The sequence below is a fragment of the Mauremys reevesii genome, linkage group 3, assembly GCF_016161935.1.
Source record: "Mauremys reevesii isolate NIE-2019 linkage group 3, ASM1616193v1, whole genome shotgun sequence".
Lineage (NCBI taxonomy): Eukaryota > Metazoa > Chordata > Testudines > Geoemydidae > Mauremys > Mauremys reevesii.
The window spans coordinates 118,155,047-118,175,759 of NC_052625.1; the positions used below are offsets into that span (position 1 = coordinate 118,155,047).

The window sequence follows — 20,713 nt, forward strand, 5'->3', positions numbered from 1 at the left end:
AGAAAATACTACCGTATCTCAGCTACTAGTGTGGAGACTATTCTTAGTGTTATTTAAACACCTCCCAAAAGTGGATTGAGGGCCTGATCCAAAGCATATCACAGTCAGTGGAAAGGCTCCTGTTTACTTCCGTGAGTTTTCAGTCAGGTGCCTGGTGCTTTACAGAACAAAACCAAAGACATGCCACCTCCTCCAAACATTTGACAATCACACCTGAGGTGTTATAATAGAAGTACAAGACAGACAAGCACTGGTAAGAAATAACTGAACTTTATTCCCCCACTCCCAGTCTCTTGACCTTGGGCAGGATTACAGATTTAATAACCCTGTCACATGACAGTGGCCACTTTTCACTGACTCAAATGGATAATGCCAAAAGTGAGAGTATCAAACAAGATGGGGAGTTGGGATGAAGAAGAAAAAGGATTACTCAAGTATTTGCTGTGCACAGTGTGGCAGTTCTATTACAGTTATGGTTTTGCTAAATGTTAAATTGATTCACTTCTTAACTCACAGTTGGTAAATGCTGATTTTTTTTAATAGCAATTGCTGTGGTTTTGTTTACTATTATGCAGGTGTTTGTTGACCTTTATCACTTTTGCCTTTCCAAGGATAACAGGCTCCCCCTCCTGCTTGTAGATGTCTTTTATGGATGACCCGGTTCTTTTGTTTGGTTCACACTGTGCTCCTTGGAAAGATTAAATAAATGCCGCTTTGCACATCTTTCCTTGTCCGCCTCCTGAAAGCGATTATGTCCAAAGGCTTGGCAGCAGTAGCCCAGAGATAAATCACCATGTTTACAAGGACTTTCTAGCAGTAGTTGCTTACTAATGACCAGCTAGCTAGAGCTATTAATGTGGAAAAGATATGTGTTACAAAATGGATGAGGGGGGAATTATTTTTCAAAGAGGGCACACAGTGAGCCTTACGTTAAAATAGCTGTGTTTTTAACATAACAGCAATGCATTTGAATGCAGTTAGTGTTCTGCTTTAGTCTAAAAGTTTGCCATTTGGATAGAAATCATGGATTGGATAACTGCTCATATTAGTCAACTTCTCGTAACATAACAGAGTTGCTACAAATGACATCAAACTCAATATAACCGGAAAACTTGTAGCAAGACAAAAATTCCCTTTCTAAACAGACAGATATTTTCAAATTTATCATTAAAAAACTCAAAATATTTGAACTAAGGACAACTAAATATTAACAGATGTAAACCAACTTGCCAGATCAGTTTTAGGGTTGTTCCAAGCATTGAGACTGGTAGTCACACTCAATTGTTGTAATTGTGTATATGTTTGGGGCTTTTGTTAAAAAAATGTGATGATCATGTGCTGTATGTAGGCAATTCCTTACATTTTTCATTTCATTAAATGGGAAGTACCATGAGAAGCTTTCTCCTATCCTGAATGATTGTGACACGTATGTAAATAACGTAGCTGAAGTCAACGTACCTTAGGTCGAGTCACCGTAGGATCTACACCGTGTGGGGTCGACGGGAGAAACTCTCCCGTCAACTTACCTTACTCTTCTCGACAGGGGTAGAGTATAGGGGTCTTCACTAGACCTGCTAAATCGACTGCCGGTGGATCGATCTCAGAGTGTCGATCCCGGCTGTTGTGTAGACATAGCCTTAGGAAAATGTCTACTTCTCCTTACTTGAAAAACTAAAATGAACCTCTGGGTTGAAAGACAATGGCCTTTATTTAAATTACAATTCTCCTGTTACACTTTGAAAATCATGTTTTATTTCCCAAGTGACAAGCATAGCTATAGAGTTTTTTTTTCTTTAAGGCCATTGCTATATTAAGAAAATAGACAATGTTTAAAAACATATTAGCCAACATGTTTTAAACAGGAGGGTAGACAAATAAATATGTTAGCTGTCTGTGGTCAGCCCCTGTTTTGTTTAACCAGTATCAGTAAGGATAATCAGAAAAGGACACTTTGAGCCATAGGCCAAAAAGCATATTTAAGTGCTTAGTTTTTTTCCTTTGGGCAACTGACTCATCACCCCCTGTTCAAAATATAGTCAGGGCATTCCTGAAATACTTTAAAGTTTGTGTTTCAGAGGAAAGATAAAATAAGAATCTGTGAAAACAAAAACAAAACAGCATCCATATCTGGATTTCTTACCCACTTCTCAATTCCACTCTGCTCTTTCTGCTGCAGTAGGAAACTCAGTTATGGACAAGTATAAAACAAGGAAGGGTGAGTGCAAAAGGGGGGCTTTCTTCAGGGCAGCCTACATTTTATTTGTCACATTATCTTATCTGTGTTGAAAAATGAAGGTAATTACATGGAACCATTTTAAGATGAAGTCCTCTCAGGCGCCCCCACAGTTCAACATCACTGCACTGTAACTGGAATTTTGCTATGGGCCTTATCTGTATTTCCATTGATACCAGTGGGCTTTGGATCATGCTCTAAACCTGGAATTGTTTTTTGTGTATTTTGAGGCACAATATTCTGCCACAACTTGGTCAAAAAAATTAGTTTGATTAATAATATAAAGACAAAGTAACCCCTGTCCTCATGGTATTTATTTAGATAATAAATTCAGTTTATTTTGTGCTCTCTCATGTTTTCAGGTTTTAATATTCTGTAGATAGTTGCTTGGACAACGTATAACTATTGTAGAGGTTGTCAGTGGGGTAACTGGAAGGTGATAGCTGGGAGGGGTACTTCTGGCACCTAAGGACTGGGAATAGGAAATGTAACCTTTCAACTCTCATCAGTTTGTGGTGATAACGATTGTTTAGTGGCATATATTAAATATATTTATCTGGGTGAAATACTGTGGCCTGTCTTATGCAGGTGGTCAGACTTGATGATCACAATGATCTCTTCTGACCTTCAATTTCTATGAATCCTCCCACAACCACTGAAAAAGAAAACCATCAAACAGGAGGTAACAATGTTCTTGTTTAATTTTATGTGCAGAGAGAGACACACTACGAGTGGTAGTAGAGTTTAAACAAATGAAAGAACAATGATGTGCTGATCTTAGACGCTTTATATTTGATTATTGTGGTTTTTTTAGACCTGATCATTAGTCATCAACATGTTCTTGGAAGAACCAATGGCATTTGGATCATACCACCCTCACCTACACAGAATAAGACTTTATCTAATTATCAAAGAAGGTTTCAATTTCACTTTTTACATTCATGATTTAGACACCCTAGAAAGGACAGATTTAAATCTTGCTTTTGTGAATCTAATCTAGCTCTCCAGGAAAGAGAGAAGACAGAATGGGAAACTTTAAGGAACACTAAACAGCTAAGGGTGTAAATGCGTTTATGTGGCACCTCTTAATAGGTATTGCCAGGAAGGTGAAAGGTTTTAGGACACGTAAATCACTGTTGCAGAATGCCAGTTTCCTAGAGTCTGTGGACCAGAAAAGAAACAAAATCTCAGATTTCAGTTTTCTTTTCCCCTCCACTAAACTTTCTCTTACTCCTCTGCATATTTGCTTAGTTTCTTGATGGTACTTTTACACAAATGTAGATAATTTGCTTGTGGAATTCACAGGTGTTGGATTATGTTCTAACTACATCCATGAGGCAACCTGGGGTGATTAGAAACATCTGGTCTTTCTTCCTTACCCATCTTTCCACCGTTTTAAAAAAGTAGTAGATGGTATCTAGTCTCTGTTGGACATGCATATAGACAACATAACACAGTAAAAATTAGAAATGGAAAAGTCTTATTCATCTACATAACCCTGCCAAGGATGAAGTGTTCCCTTTAGCACATCTACTAGTACAATATCCAGTTTAGTTTAAATGTCGCAAGCAAAAAGGTTTCCCATACTTTCCTTGGGAGATTGCCAGCTTAATAAAGTTTTTCTTTGGTTTTATTCCTACCTTTTCACAAATATAGCAGTAGTTTCATCCTTACTCTTAGTCACATGCTGCTGTACCATGCTGACTAATTCCTCTCCCTCTTTGGGGTGAAATCCTAGCTCCCCTTAAGTTAAAATTTATGTGCCCAAATCTAGCACCATTGTGCTGCTGTGTTCTGTCAACGTATACTCCACAATGGTGAATTTAGGTACTTTGTGATCTCTGAGACTGAGCTTCCCAGTCATTCTCTCATTTCCAGTCATTTTCTTACTTCTAATAAGGATGCCAGGATGGCTTCTGCTTTGGTTAGATAATCTCTTTGGGTTCTCTACTTTCTAGTTGTCTTCTCCAGAATCTAGAAAATACTTGGATGGTACATATTTGGCTTTATTTACTTTTCCTTGCCCCGGTGTATTTAACATCCCCTAGGAGTACAATATTCTATGGTTTGGAATACTTTGAGATTTGGGCCAGTCATGGTCATTAATATACAGCAGATGCCCGTTGTCACACACACACACCATCGCGGTAGAGCTCCCCTGGGTTGGACACTCCCCAGGCTGTTGTGATTGGGGCCCACCTCACTGGGCCCTGTGTGCTCTTTAAGCCTTCTGAGACTGAAAAGAATCCATGCACTGCCCCTGGCTGGGGTCTCTAGGCACACTCTCAAGGTGAAAATTCTCTCTAGCACCCCTTCTTGAAAGCTGAGACCCCACAGTCCAGCTGCCCAGTCCCTGGGAGTAGTGCTAACTCCTCATATGTTCCCTAGCTTAAACCCACCCTTTTCCAGAATCCCACCTTGTGGGTCATTTGGGTTTAGTTTAACCCTTGAGGGGCATATGACACTGAAAGCAAATAGGCACACACACAGATGCTCCACAGAATTCTAAACATGACTACTCTTTATTTAGATAGTATGAGAAATACACAGATCCAGATAAAACACTTAAGAGTTTACTCACCACTCTAAAAAGATCTCTGGGCTTAGGATAGAGTGAGGACTCCAGTTTCTTCTTGCCTTCTATAGTTAGTAGCCTTCTGCTCTCCTGCCAAATCTTCCTGTGCTTTTGGTGTCTTCTCAAAGTGACTCAGCTTCTTCACTTTTATAATCTTGTGTCTGTTTTGTTAGGTGACCCTTAGTTCAGTCTCTTCATGTGATCAAAGTCCCTCTTCAGGTGATCCATTACTTAGTTACCAGCCCATCTGAGAAAGACTGGTTCTTTTGGACTGCAGCCAAACCGTTGTCCAAGGGTGCTTCTATCTGAACAGAGGACCATCAAGGTTTAATGATGCTCTGTTGTTAGCCATATGTCACCATCTCTGAGAATTTCAGTCCAACAGGAAGGTCAAAGGACAACAGAGAGGGCATCATGCTCCACATTCAAAATGGAGTTTACAGTTTTACACAGATACACATAAGCAGCCCCCAGTGTCAAACAGAATTCTTAATGTGTACATAGCCAGATTCCCCAAATTATCACACTCAGGATAATTTCTCTTTTGTTTTTCATGCTTTGTTTCCTTACCCAGAGCATTTTACCACCATACTGTTCATTATTGAATTAAAGTTTACTGACCTTGTAAATATTTTTGGCACATGCCAACACCATCTTTTCCTTCCTTTCTGTTCTACTTCTTCACAATGGATTTGATCCAACTATGCTCACATTCCAATTCATGGAAAAACCCAACTTAGCTTTAATTATGTCCTCTAGATCATCATATCTATAGCAGCAGTTCTCAAACTGTGGGTCAGGACCCCAAAGTGGATTGCGACTCCATTTTAATGGGGTCACCGTGGCTGGCGTTAGACTTGCTGGGGCCCATGGCTGAAGCTGCAGCCCAAGCCCCACCATCCAAGGCCAAAGCCAAAGGGCTTCAGCCCTAGGTTGTGGGGCTCAGGTTACAGGCCCCCCTGGGACTGAAGCCCTTGGGCTTCAGCTTTGGTCCCCCCTTCCTGGGGCGGTTGGGCTTAGGCTTTGGCTTGTGCCCTCCTTACCCCCACCAGGGGCGGTGAAGCTCGGATGGGCTCAAGCTGTGGTCCCCTCTCCTGGGGGTCATGGTGCAATGAAGTTTGAGAACCCCTAATCTAAACATAAAAATTGCCATAGCAACAGCAGTCCATCTAGTTCAGAATCTTTTTTAGCAGTGGCTGCTTGGAGGAAGGTGCAAGAATGCAGTACTGGACAATGATGTAATAACCTGCCCAGAAAGGAAGTTTCTGCTTAGCCCCCAATCAGTTAATAATTGGCTGAAGCCTTGAATCATGAGGGTTTATATTTCTTCTAAAATTGTTATTGTTGTTAGTTTCTGCCTAATGTAATGGTGGATGCTCTCTTTATCCATAGCTATCTATTATCTATTATCCTTTTTTTCCAACCCTACTAAGTTCTTCACTTCAATGAAATCATCTGGCAAAGAGACACATAGGTTATACCCCGTGCAAAAAAATAATTCCTCCTTTCTATAGAACAGGTGAGTGGCGTAGCTACGAACAAAATTCATTGGTGAAATCCTGGCCTCATCTAAGTCAATAGGAGTTTTGACATTCACCTCAATGAGGTATTAACTCCTACTATCTCCATAAGTAACAGTTTTTCATTAATTCATCATAATTTTGTCTAATAATTGAGCACTGCAAAATCTGTCTTTATCATGAAATTCATATCCACTCACTAGCACCTGTAGATCCGACTTTTTCATATGGAGCTGTACTTTTATCTGTTTGTCAGCATGTCATCACAACCTTTTACATTCAACCCCTACATTAACCTTTGGAGTGAACTGCGTTTGTGGGCCTTCTATAACAGCAGAGTTAGGGGGCGGATTTAAAGAGGATGAAGAGAAGCTAATGATTTCTTAGCATAGCTTCTTATTTATTTCAGATAAGTAAGCTATGGCACAGAGAGGTAACAGGACTAACGGAGTTAGTCCTCACTAAGGAAGTTACAGAATAACTAGAAAAACTCAACTACAGTAAGTCAGTTGGAAGGCTAAACTGAAATATGAAATAGCCGAGTAGAGCAAAATAAAATCAGATGGCAATAGGATAACACTTTATTGCAATGCACCCATTAAAAACTCTCACATTAAAGCTTCCTAAACTCCCACAGATTGAATTGCCTTCAGATACTGTAGTCACACATCACCTTCTGAGCTAGCAAGGAATTGCAGTGTATCATTTAACATGCTTCTCACAATTTAGACATTCATTCTGGAAAACTGTATGGACCAGGGGTGGCAGGGACCCTCAACTGAACCCAGACTCTGCTTACTGCCCTCAGCTAATGCACCCGGTCTCCTGATTGGCTGAAGACTCCAGCAGGCACAGGCTTAATCCCTGCAGCAGCCCTGGTTCTCTGGCTGCTCAATAGCATTCCATGCCTGCAGCTGTTTTTTTTTTCCTGGTCCTGCTCTCAGCAACCTTCTTGCTCCTAGCCCCTGCTCCAGACCTCCACTCCTGCTTCCTGCTCCTTGTCCCCGGTTCTTCGACTTGTTACCTGCTCCTGGTTTCTGCTCTTGGCTCCTGCCCCTGCTCTGGCTGATATTCTGGCTCTGATCCCTAACTACTGGCTCCCGGCTTGCTTCCTGGACTTTGTATTAGTATTCTGACCCTAGGCTCCAAGTTTCTGGCTCTCAGCTCACTCCCTGGATTTGATAACTCGGCTTCTGATTTGGCCACTAGCCCTGGCTATGTCTGTTCCAACCATTAAGCCAGCCTGCTGCCCTGACCATTAGGCAAGACTGGCCATGGCCCCATCACTGCAAGGGGAGTGTTACCTGTAAGTAAAGTCCACATTAAAGCCAAACTTGTAGCTATATTATTGGACCATGGTATTAAGTACATGGTAGTAAGCTATGTTATTGGACCACGGTATTAAAGAGGAGCTGTGCTATCGTTTGCCACTGTGAAATTTCCAAGGTGTAACTTGGTAGTTTTGTGAATGTATATGAGTGACCATTCCCATGTAAACACCTTACAGGTGTCAGTGGGAAAATAAAAAGAATAAAAGTTCATGATAATATAAAAGACATTTGATTGAACATTCCAAATTTAAGAAATAAAATAGAGCAGGACTCTAGTTTTTCAGAGAAAATGGTGTTGCTTTCAGGGTCATCCTTTTCCATGGGTAACTGTTAAGATCTTTGGGTATAGTACAGAACGCTACAGAACTGTACTTTAGCTAAGGTTCTCACTGCTCCAGGAAGCTATCCAAGCTCATTAGTGCCCCTTTGTGCAAAAATTGGTAGAATTCTGTACTTTTTCCAAGGAAAAGGTAACTCTGGGAGCCTTTCCAAAAACCATAGCCCAGCAATAGCAAACTTCTGAAAGGTCATATTGAGTAAAGATGCTAATCTCTTCCTATATTTCCACTGTTTTTTAAATGAAATTCTTTCAGTGCAGTTCAGAGTCAGGTTATGTAATAGAACCCTACAGACACCTATATTTTCTTCTCTTTGGATTATCCATATTTTTTGCGGGGTTTGCTTACTTGATCTCAAGTTTGTTGTGAGCTATCATAAAGGCCTATTATAACAAATAAAATACTTATTACCCAACCAGTAATCTGAATAATTGACTCATATTTATAGATAAAAAGTAAACAAATGGAAGAAATATGGAATCTAAAGAAATGGAAGAAGTAAAACTATGTAGATAATGATATTGTGACCATGTATTCTGGCCCTTTAAGGCCAGGGTAAGAATTCTCAGGGCCCAAGCCACCCCGTTTCAGAAGTTTTGTTGCAGATCAAGACCCAGGGAATGACAGATGCAACTGCTGAGGGAACAGAAATGGTCCTGATATGACAGTTGGCAGTCAGGAAAACCCCTGGGCTGCTACTCCCTTTGTGGCCCAGAACTGGAGCTTTGAAGTGTGGGCAGGAAAAGATTCCCCTTTCAGTCAGCCAGCCAGGACAAGTTCTGAGAAAGAAGACAGCATTTGAGAGACTGTGGAGGGAGCAGCAGATGTTACTGGTTTCTTCTTGAGCCAGGGAGGATGCACTCACTCTGTACTATGCCTCCAGACCCTAGAGGACTGTTTGGGCTGTCTGGAACCAGTTTCACACAGGGATGGCTAGGGAGGAAGGAGTCCCAGAGAGGGGATATTTTTTGGTTTGTTTAGCTTTATTGTGATTTTTTTTTGGCTGGACTTTGCCACCAGCCCTGTGGATGGGCCAAGTGGTCTGTTTGAAGGACCAATTGGATGGGCCTGCCTTGCTGCTGATGTCCTGCTAAAGATATTTTTCTTATCAAAAGATAGCAAAGGACTTTGAAGCATCAGGACCATAGTTTGCAATCAGATTTGTGTGGATGGACTATTGTGCCCACAGGGGGTCTCAATGGAATAAATGAGGTCATTGTACCAGCAGACTTTTGTACTCACACAAAGCATAGAACATGTTTTTTCTGTTTATCATTGATCTTCTCACCTAGAGTATATTCTGTGGTAATTTAGCTTCGCCACTAATGGTACAGTCATCCCAAACTTGTGTCTTTACATTGTGCTCTATCTTGTGCTCAATTCATTATTCGACTGCAAGGTTACACTCCATACAATAGCATTGAAGTCTAGCATAAAAATGTGTAAATGTGTGTAGCTGTAATAGGAATGTGCTCGGGGGATTAGATCTTTTTAAACAGAGTCAGAGATTATTTCATTTATTTTGCCAAATCTTGATCTGTCCTTAAAGCAGTTCAGCACCTAACAGAGCTGACTTGTAGAGGCTATAATAATAAGCTCTATCGGAAACAGTGGAGCAAGCTTCATGGTTCACTCTGAATTTGGACAAAAGAAAGAGCAGCAAGAGACAACAATGGAAAAATAGTTAACTGTAAGACAAACAAATTAAAAGTATACACTAAATAAAGTAATACAAATCAACTACAAATGTTCAGAGCATTAAAAAGGAAAATAGATCTTGAAAGCACATTTTTCTCTTGTTTTGGTATTCAGAACATTTGTAGTTGATTTCTATTTATTTATTTTTATATAAGCTCTGCTTTTCTGTGGAAGCTTAATATCCCTGGGGTCCTTCAGAGGTGGGAGGCGGGGTTCATGAAGCTCCCACATATGTGCAGACAGTGTGAGGGGGTTGAAAATGAACTGGATGCTGGGCTGCACCACACACTATTCAGTTGAAATGAGGGCATTGATTCACACCACAATGCCAGGCAAGTAGGTCTATTGAGTTCCGAAAACAGAAGCCAGCAATTCTTGAATCAGTGAGTAGTTATTAAGTCAAAGAGGGTGTCTGTTTTTGAGATGTGCTTTGTTTATTAAAAAAAATGGAGAAAAAGATCTCACACCTATTTGAAGTTGCGGTGGATATTCCATTGCCAGACAGCCTGCAGTTCTGCACAGGGATTTTTGATTAACTTTTTGAAGCAGTCCCTGTAATGGTACATATGTTTATGTCTAACAGTGTTGAAGGGTGGATACTAAAGAGAAGAGATATTATGCCAAATCCTGTCCTGGTTTACACCTGAGGCAGCACCACTGAAAGCAGTCAGGTTTCATGGGGTATAAGGGCCCAATCCAATTCCCAGTGAGGTCAATGGAAAGACTCCCTTCCCATTGCCTTCATTGAGAGCTAGATCAGTCCTTACATCAGGACAGAATATGACCTAGTGTCAGCAGACAAGGGATGGCAACTTTGTACTCACATAAGGATTACCCTTTAGCAGCTTCCCTTTTTTGATAGCAGAGATTTCATTTCATTAATTAATTAGTCCACTTCTTCTGAAATAGATATTATTGGAGCTTATTTAACAACTGGGTAAACCAAAGCACAAAAAGGTTGTTCAGTAGCTTTATCAAGGAAGCACAATTAGTTAATGGCAGAACTGGGAATTCAGGGTCCAATTCTATGCTCTTCCTGAGCTCTGGTTGGCACAGGAATGGAAGATGAAGAGACAAGCAAAGATGTCTGAAGCCATTTCTGTGTTTCCCCTATTCTGGATCTGGCTAGATACCCTCCTGCCCTTTTGGCATATGTTAGAGTAGACACAAGTGGAGGATGAGCCAGTTCCGCTGGACTCTCCTGCTACAAAGGGAAACCCCAGAGTAGTGGGTCTTAAAACTAACATTCCAAGGAGATGCGTGAGGCAGTTCACACCTCTCAGAGCTATTTTTCAGGCTCTCTGCAGACTCAGTTAGACATCAGTACTGTTCAGGTCATGTTCTCAACCTTATTTCTGCAACTATGAGGTCATGTTCTCAACCTTATTTCTGCAACTATGAGGTCTAGAAACCTACTTTTTTAAAAATTAAAGCTGGTATTCTGACCTAACGCATTAATCTAGGAGCTAGGGTGCTAGGCATGGGTCCATTGTGACCAGGTCTTAAACTAGTCTTCAGTATATTGCCCAGGAGTCAGTTCCACTAGGCTTATGGCCCCTTTACACCACTGTAGACATATAAAGGAACTGCAGTGTAATGCAGAATTGGACCCAAAGAATATTGCTCTAGCGAAAAGATAACACAGCCTGTAAAATCTATCAACCCTGACTTGAAATATTTACATGGGAGGGGACACCAAAGGACTGAATGGATTTTCAGGATTGAATAAGCAATGTGGAAATGAGGCAGAGCAGTATTCATATTCCTCTGTTCAAGAAAATAGATTTTAGTGATTGCTCTGACAAGCAATGAATCTTTCTCCTGAGTATTTCTGAGGAAAAGGAAATCTGCAGAGCTGGAAGGCAAACTGAAGTCAGGGTATGTGATATTTGTCCTGAGGTCACTTCAGTTTCAAAAATGAGATTAAAGGGGAAAAATCATGGATTGCAAATGTGTGTCTAGTATGCCTATCGTCCTTGGGATGAGGATTATTATCTGACACTTCACAAAACTCATAGACGGGCAATATTTGGCGATCCTCTTTATCTATCAGATAAAGACCTGGCAAGCAATCAATTCTTGTGCCAGCTTCTTGCTTCATAAACCCCAACAACAAAAGGTTGCTGTTCAGTTTTGAGTGCAAGTTGCATGACTTCAATGAAAACTGCCCGTGTGTTGAGAGTTTGCTGAAGTGTGCTCAAAAACATGTTGGCACGTCAAGCTGCTAAATGAGAAATGCGTTTTATTGCCATGCTGTAGGGGAGCCTTGGAGAAGAGCAGTCAATCTCAATTAATGTGAAAAGAGTCTGGCCCTTCGCACGTTTAAAAGGGTTTGCTTTCTGCCATCAAAGTGCTCCCCAGCTGGATGTTGTTAATAAATAATGATCTGGTTTCACTTACTGTATTGAGACCAAAATATTCACTCTTTTATGGGTATGGAGACTAAGCTGAAAGCAGGAAGAGTTGAGTTACCAATCCTTGGTATTACAAGTCATTTAATAAAGTCTGATAGCTGCTTTTTATATCTTAGGGGTCCCTAGGTTTAAAATCATGAAAAATGTCCTTCAAAGTTTTATGGTGCCCAGCAAATGCCCAAATTGACACTTCCAGCCTGTCCTCATTGCAATTTGCTTGTCATTTCTTTTTGCTATAAAATATTTCTTGGAATAATGAAGTGATCTGTTAATGCTTTTTCAGGAACCAATCAAAAATAGTCTATTACATTTTTTTATTGCACTGTGTTTTATTTAATTGCAGGCTAAGTATTGTAGCATATCAAATCATTTTCCTCATTTGTAGCAAAAATAAATTAGAAAAATGGAACTGTAGCAATTAACATTAATCCACTCAATAAAACATTTTTGCCTGTTGAATACAATAAAAATTCCCACTCAATTTAATATTTTTGTTTTATGGCTGAATTGTTTTTAGAATAAGAAAAACTATATTCATCAGGGCTGGGATTTTCAAAGGTCTCCATTGAAGTTAGGTGCCCAAATACCTTGAATTTCAGTCAGATTTAGGTGTCTAATTCCCTTTGGCTCCTTTGAAAATACCAGTTGGATGAATATATTAATGGAATATGTAAGATAAACCAGTGCGGCCACAATGACATTGGTAGAAATGAAAGGAGAATTTGACCCAGTGTCTATAAGCACTTCTCAACACTGCTGTTTAGCAAATAATTACATACTCAAATGTCATGCTAATTTCTGTCTGCTCTCAGCTTTCAAGAGTTTAGAATATAGAAAAACTCTGAAATTGATTAGCATTTCCCAAGATGGTGTTCTGAAACATTAATTTTCCCACCCAGTATTTTATGACTATCTTCTTGTGTGACCGTCTTTCTTTGCGCCTAAATATAGGGTTCTGTAAGAATTGTACTGAAAGAATGTTTACGCACCCTATAAGAAAAAAATCCACATGAATTTGCTGATTCAGATCAGAAAACAGAGGGATTTTTAGTTCAGCCCAAGTAAATTTAAACCAGACCCACCCTTGAACATACTGCATACAGCTACCTTTCTATTTGTGACCAAAACTATGAGCAGGTGAAAGACTCATGGACTAAAGCCCCATTTCAGCAAGTTTTTAAATACGTGCCTAACTTTAAGTACCTGAGCATTACTGTTGACCTGTCTCGTGTATTTAAAGCTAATATTGTGACATGGTTTTTTAAAAAAGGAAATGGGATAACCTGAAGAACTATAGGCCAATTGGCATGACATTGATCCTTGGCAAAACAGTGGAAATGCTGATAGGGGACACAATCTGTAAAGAATTAAAAGATGGTAATATAATTAGTCAATCAACATGGTTTTACAAAAAAATGGGTCTTGTATATATATTTTGACACTTTAAGTAATGAGATTACAAGTTTGGTTGATAAATATAGCTAGCTGTGTTGAATTAATATACTTAGACTTCTGTAAGGGATATGACTTAGTGCTGGATGACGTTTTGACAAAAAATTAGTTTTTATACAAAATTAACAAGGCCCATGATAAATGGATTAAAATTTAGTTAACTGCTAGATCTCAAAAAATGGGGAATCACCATTCTGTCAGGGTTTTCCTAAAGGGGGCCTATTGGCAACTTTTCTCAGCCCAATACTATTCAACATCTTTAAAAAGTAAAATCATGGTAAAATTTACAAATAACACAAAAGTTGCTGGAATGGTAAATAATGGTGGGGACTGGTCAAATGTACAGAGTGATCTTGATCACTTGATAAGATGGGCTAATTTGAACAAAATACATTTTAACACCGCCAAATGCAAGGAACATCTAGAAACAAAGAATGTAAGTCACACTTACAAGATGTTATCTTACAAGTCAGTATCCTGGAATTCACTGACACTGAAAATGACTTAAGCAGTTACTGTAGGTAACAGGAGATCCCAGGGTGTTGCTGTAGCTAATAAGTAGAACATGATGCTTGGATTTATTAGCAAGGGAATATCAAAGAGAAGTAGGGATGTAGTATGACCTCTGTGTATGGCATTACTGAGACCATTACTGGTATACTGTGTCAAGTTCTGGTGTTCACATTTCAAAAAGGATGTTGAAAAACTGGAAAGTATTCAGCAAAGATTTCCAAGAATGATTTGAAGTCTGGAAAACTTAGTGATAGACTTAAGTTAAATCTATTTGGTTTTTCCAAGAGAAAATTAAGAAGGGACTTTTGATTACAGTCTACAACTACTGTGATAGACCCAGGCCAGTTGGGTACAGCAGAATAGCAGAAGGCAGATGTACTGGCCACTGGATTAACAGTTTTCTGTTCCCTGACCAGAGCAGGGGCTGCTCCAGGCTAATGAGAACACCTGACTCTAATTAAGCTGTAAAGAGTCAGGTGAGGCCATTCAGTCAATGTGACCACCTGACTCTAATTAAGGCCCTGCTGATACTATAAAAAGGGCTCACTCCAGTCAGGCAGGGGAGTCAGGGAGCCAGAGGAGAGGAAGTGCGGCCGAAGGGCTGGTTACTGAAGACACCCTAAAACATCGTTAAAGGAGCCCTAAGGTAAGGGTGAAGAAGGGAGAAGCAGGAGAGCTGTGGGGAAGTGGCCCAGGGAAATTTAGCAACTCTGGTAGTGAAAGGTTGGCTGCCAACAACTGCTACCATTAGGGTCCCTGGGCTGGAACCCGGAGTAGAGGGCGGACCCGGGTTCCCCCCAACCCACCACTACAGGAACATCTCCTGGAAGGGGAAGTCAGGTCCCTGTCAGGACAGGAGGCTGAACAGAAACTGTGGGAGTTCTCTCACCAACCTCCTTGCAGGCCTATGATGAAAAGGGCTTAGTAGACTGTAACCCTGGCCCTAGAGAGAGAAGGGCTACATGGAGGGTCACAGTGAGCCACTGAGGCTAGCCTAAACCGCCTGGAAGCACAGGACCCACAGGAGCAAGGTCAGAGCTCTGCCACAACACCTACCTGGAAAGAGATTTCTGATGACAGACATCTCTTTAATTTAGCAGAAAAAAGCTTATGAGTCCCAGTGGTTGGATGCTGACAAATTCTGACTAGAAATAAGACACACATTTCTATGATAGCTAATCACTGGAATAACTTCCCCAGGGATGTGGGAGATTCTCTAGCACTTGAAATCAAGATTGGATATCTCAAATAGAATTTACAGGCTTGATGCAGAGTTTACTGGGCAAGGTTCTATGGCCTGTGTTCTGTAGGAGGTTAGAGTACATCATTTATACTGGTCCTTTGTGGCCTTAAAATCTATGGAAGTTAGGAACCTGCTAAAGTACATTACTAAATTGTGGCCTAGCCTTACTTGCCTCTTTCTTTAGGGATGACCAAGGGTCAAAAGGTATTTAGGTGTCTAAAGATGCATATAGGTAACGGTGGGATTTTCAGACTGCCTAGGCTTCGAACTCCATTTATTTCAATATGAGTTAGGTACTGAAGTGCTTTTGAAAATTGTACTAAGTGCCCAATATTTTTGATAATGCAGGAATAAGTGACTTGAATTCATCTGAAGAAGAGATTACAACAGACTAATGGCCACATAGGGCCCCACACCCATCACTACATTGCACAGTTTGACCTCTTAGAACTTCACATGGCAACCTGGCTAGAACTCCTATCCTTCTCTAAAAGCACAGGCTCCTGCTAATTTCAGCCAAGGATAATTTCCTTCACTGTTCTAATGTTGATGGTCATGAAATAGTGCTAATACAAATTCTAACTGACTCTGTAGGCATTTTGATCTTGGTAGAAATGCTGTGTTGTTGATTGTGTTGCAGCTCTTTGTGGAACTAGTGGCACATCCAAGTAAAAATGTGTTAACTCTCTGAATCTCTCAAACTAGAATAATTTAATAAATGCAGAGCTGCTGACTACAGGATACATCCATATAGAAATACATAAAATATGGTGGCAACAAACAATTGTAGCAATGTTAGGATTTATTACAAGCAGTTAAGAAGTTCTGATTCCATCCAGGAAAGGGCAGTAATGCATATACGTACCAGCTGACAAATTACAACTTCTAAGGAACATTCCTAGACAAATAAGTTCTGTATAATACAGAATTTACACAAACAATTTGTCACTTTGCCCAATGTTATGTAATGTGAAAGATCTTATCATAATAAATTATCTGAACAAGAGGGTGGAGCTATTGTTGTCATTAGAAATCTAATTACACATTTCCTGGTTTTTGTAGGCTTAAATCTCAAATGTAATATGTTTACAAGAGTATCACTGTATGATAGTCCCATATATGAAAATGAGTACAAGTCTAGTAATGCCATTTAAAGAAATACCAATTGATCTGGTTTTAAAAAGTTATGGTTTTCAATAAAAAGGTGATTTATGCCGTGGAAATGAATGTTTACATAGCTTTGCTATTACTGTACATGTAAAATGCACATGGATATGAGGTGCTTTGCAGTAGTTTATATTTGTCTGGAAGAAAATGTTATTGTTTAGTCAGCTTGGTCTGTTTGATAAACAAGTATGTGTTTTCCATTGTAATGGAAAAGGAATTAATTCCTCATTCTGGAAGGGAACATTTGCCTATTCAATACAGTAAAAATTCCTTTCCTGTGTGTAAAACATATTTCTGCCCTTACAAAAGGCACAGACCACACTTCCTGGTTGATTTTGGTGATAGTCATTCAGTTTTTATAAAAGTGCATTGGTTTCACTGAACATTTGTTTTGGAAATATACAAATGGAAGAAACAAACAAACAAAATAATTTCTCTTGAATTGCAAACCTGAGTAGTTCCATTCTTGTAGCATTGCCACCTTCACTGCAGCTGCAAGCAAACAGTCTGCCTTTCCATAGCTTTTCTTTGTCAGATTTTTTTACTTTGCCACAAAAATTTGGCATTTAAGATCAGCTCAGAAGTTCCTTTCCCCTCCCCCCCCCAAAAAAAGGTATTGGCCTGCTAAACCCAGGGTTGTGAGTTCAATCCTTGAGGAGGCCATTTAGGGATCTGGGGCAAAAATCTGTCAGGGGACTGGTCCTGCGTTGAGCAGGGGGTTGGACTAGATGACTTCCTGAGGTCCCTTCTAACCCTGATAGTCTATGATTCTACTGTTTGACATTAGAAGCATAAGAAACACTAATCAAAAGTTGTTACCATTGGATGGTGGCTTAGTGCAAAATGCATTGATGGCTTCATTCCAGTTGCTGGAAGACAAATGTTTACATCACAACAACATCAACCACAAACCCTCTCAATGGGCACTGACTGGCACCTCTGTTGATAATCTCAGAAGACACTGAAAGAGTCTGGAGACTGAATTCATAAAGAAACTCTCACCATGAAGAACAGTTCTTGAGGTACACAGATTGGGCAAGATGGTGAACCTTGCACTGCCACTCCATATGCTCTGTCTGTACTGTGTTTAAACAAAGGACTTCAGTTTCCAATGCCTTCAGCCTGGCTCCTTTCACAAAGACTAAGTTCAATTTTGAAAATGACAATAAAAATGTAATTATTAATTTTATTTTAATCTTCCCTCCAGAATGATTTTGGGTTTGCCATACTCATATTCAGTACAGCTGGGTGAATACTGCAAAACATTCACAAGAAATTACCAGGATTTTTTAAATTAATTTGCTCCAGCTTCTTCACAGCCATTTTGTGTTTCTGCCTGTGAATATTCTAGGAAACAAATGTACTAGGAAGAATATGTATTCACTGACATTGTGAGTTTTAAGCAAATATTGCAGGATGTTCAGGGAAGGTGAATTCTGAATTCATAATCACAGGTATTTACATCAGAAACCTGATCCTAAGAATGATATTAATTAATGAACAGAAACAGAATCAAGTGATCTATGTGTCCAGTCTGAATAGTGCACATTTTGAGTTGGGCATGTTGAATAGTCACCACAATGCTTATAGTTCAACCATCCATTGGCTGAGATGTACATAAAACCTGTCCAGAAAAATTAGTTCCTGGAAGTTGTGACCAATTTGAACACACAATGGGCAGAATGTGAAGAATAGATGGTTTGTTGTGAATAGATTTCTCATCTTTAATAGTCAGTGAAACTCACAAACGTGTGCAGGACACCCATATTTCTTTTGCTAGATCTTGGATCACGCAATCCATTTTTATTGATAACAGGATTGGATGAAAAAGGTGTTTCACTGACAGTCTGTGTATTCATTTAGCTGATAAACTTAGCACAACCTAGACCAGGAGTTACCAACTTTTCCATAGCATAGATTACAGTTTAAGAGAATGTCTTGTGCATCACCTTCCTTTGTATTTGTGATTGTATAAATATCGCTGTCACAATTGTTTGCTTAGAAAAGTTATATTAGGAAAGACTGTGTGCATCTTGTGCTTTGTTTTTTTTAATGAAATTGAATAGGCGGAAGCACGGAAGAGAGCCAAAGCCACGAGCTTTAAGCAACTGCCATTGAAGTCAGTGGGAGATAGATCTGGCCCTATCTGACTTGCCAGCTCCTCACAGACCATGAGAAATTGCTCCAAGGACCTCCAGTTTTCCACAGGAGCCTTTGACTTAGGGATTCTTGTCACATCATAGGATTGGTAAGAATTCATCTGGGTTAGATATGAAGATCCTTATGGTTACCATAGATCTGTGTACTCTTCAGAGGAAATGGGCACTCTTACTTAGTGGTCTCTGAAACAAAATATGGCTAATTAATTGCTAGTTAGGTCCAGATCTGTCCTCAGAGTTGTACAGGTATAATTAAGAGCAGAATCTGAAACCTTTGAACACTATTTTTTTTATCAGCTTTTCTCTGGAGCTGATCACAGCAATATCTGAGAGTCTCACTAATAATCAATTTATCCTCACAACATCCCAGAAAGATAGTGAAGTAGTAATATTCACAATTTATAGATAGGGAAACTGAGACACAAAGAGGTTAAGCGGCTGTCCAAGGTGTGAAAGGGATTCTGTGGCAGGGTATGGAATAGAACCAAATCTGATACCCAGTCCACTGCTTCAATCGCAAAACCTCTCAATAGTTTCTCTCAATTATAATTCCAAACTTAACTAGGTTGACCAAAGACACTGATTTTGTTCAGACTCATAGATATCTTCCCAGCTCAGGACATACTTGTGCATATCCACTTACACCTGTCCTTAACATCCACGCTTATTAAACCAATATACACAGCATCACCTCAGGATCAATATATTTCACCAGCCAGATTTCTTTTATGGAAAGTAATGGAATTGTAATGCAGCCCACAAACAGGTCTTAATTCAAATGAGTACCTTTTCATACAACTCAGCACATAAGAACTCAGCCCATTTTAAACAAGCAGATTTGTATTTGAGCAGGGCAAAATGAGAAGAGTTATAAATCCTTCAGCATGCCGTATGACGTTGTGTATTTGTACCTTGATGATCCTTTCCTTAGTAGGCTTCTCTCAGTTCTAAGCCAAGTGATTTAAGATAATAGTGAGCAAATGAGTTGGAAAGGTCACCGGTACTAAATTTGGACAATTTAACCAATCCATATCTAGTTAGTATAACAAGATTACAAAAAGCTGGACTCCCTGGTTCCTTTTCTGTTGGAAGCTTGGATTTTGGCCTGGTATCTCTTTTTAAAACAAAATCTCCTTGGCAAGTTGTTCCTCCAGGCCATCTAATCCATTTTTGCTGGATAAGAATGGTCACTGGACAGCCTCTTGGGCTTTTCCTGGTTTCTAGAAAAAAATGAAGCCATTCATACATAACCTTAATATTTCCCTTCCCTGTTTAAAGACAAGTCAGGAACATTGGCCACAATCCTGGGCCTGGCTCTTTATATGAATAATCAGTTCTACATTTTCCAGCAACAGGATAATACTGCCATCCCAGGGCTATGGTCTCCAGATTCTTTGGTTTAATCATGAGAAGAAACCTTAGTAAAAGGGAACAATATTTTCAGTCTTTTCAAGGCCCCAACATGTACCATCAAGTCAAGCTATCCTATAGACCAAATGTAAGTTTGGAAAAGTAATATATGACACAGACTGTCATTATTAATACTACTGAACAACTGAATGTTCAGAAAGTTCCAGGGATGTTACACAAACAAATAACTAGTAAACACCTGTCTCTTACTTTAATCCAATGGCATTAAAGTGACCTGACTCTCTCTGATTGGACCTCCTGACGTGCCCACACCTCTGCCTCCTTACAACTGGCTGGTAGGCAATTTCTGATATCCATCTGGACCATTTTGGGCTTGAAGAAATATATATTTGAAGAAGGAAAAAAGTTTTTACTCTATCCTTTTACTCCAGTCAAGGCACTAAGGGTCTCTACTCATGCAAGTGAGTAAGATTTAGTTACACGAGGGCCAAATTCTCCCTTGTACGGAGGAACAACAAACACCCTGTACCCCACTTAAACCCCACACTCAAATGCAAAGGGCTTAATTCACCATTGCCTTGCACCTTAGGTGGGGCCGGATCAATGCATGGGAAAACTAGGCATGTGTTGTGGTTCCAAACTGAGTGGTGCTACAAACCCATGCAACAGGTTGCAATGCAACTCACTGAAATTTGGCCC

At 39.8% G+C, this 20,713-nt stretch overlaps 1 long non-coding RNA gene across 6 annotated transcripts in view; it reads left to right on the forward strand.

The window, feature by feature from the left end:
* The window catches only part of LOC120401471, a 335,084-nt gene that overhangs the window by 78,733 nt on the left and 235,638 nt on the right, over positions 1 to 20,713 (forward strand). Inside the window, exon 4 of one of the 6 annotated variants that reach the window (XR_005596464.1) lies at positions 17,351 to 17,680. The exons of the other annotated variants lie outside the window; for them this stretch is intronic. This is a non-coding gene — a long non-coding RNA (uncharacterized LOC120401471). Of the gene's footprint in view, positions 1 to 17,350; positions 17,681 to 20,713 lie in introns of those variants that run through there. 6 annotated transcript variants of the gene reach the window in all.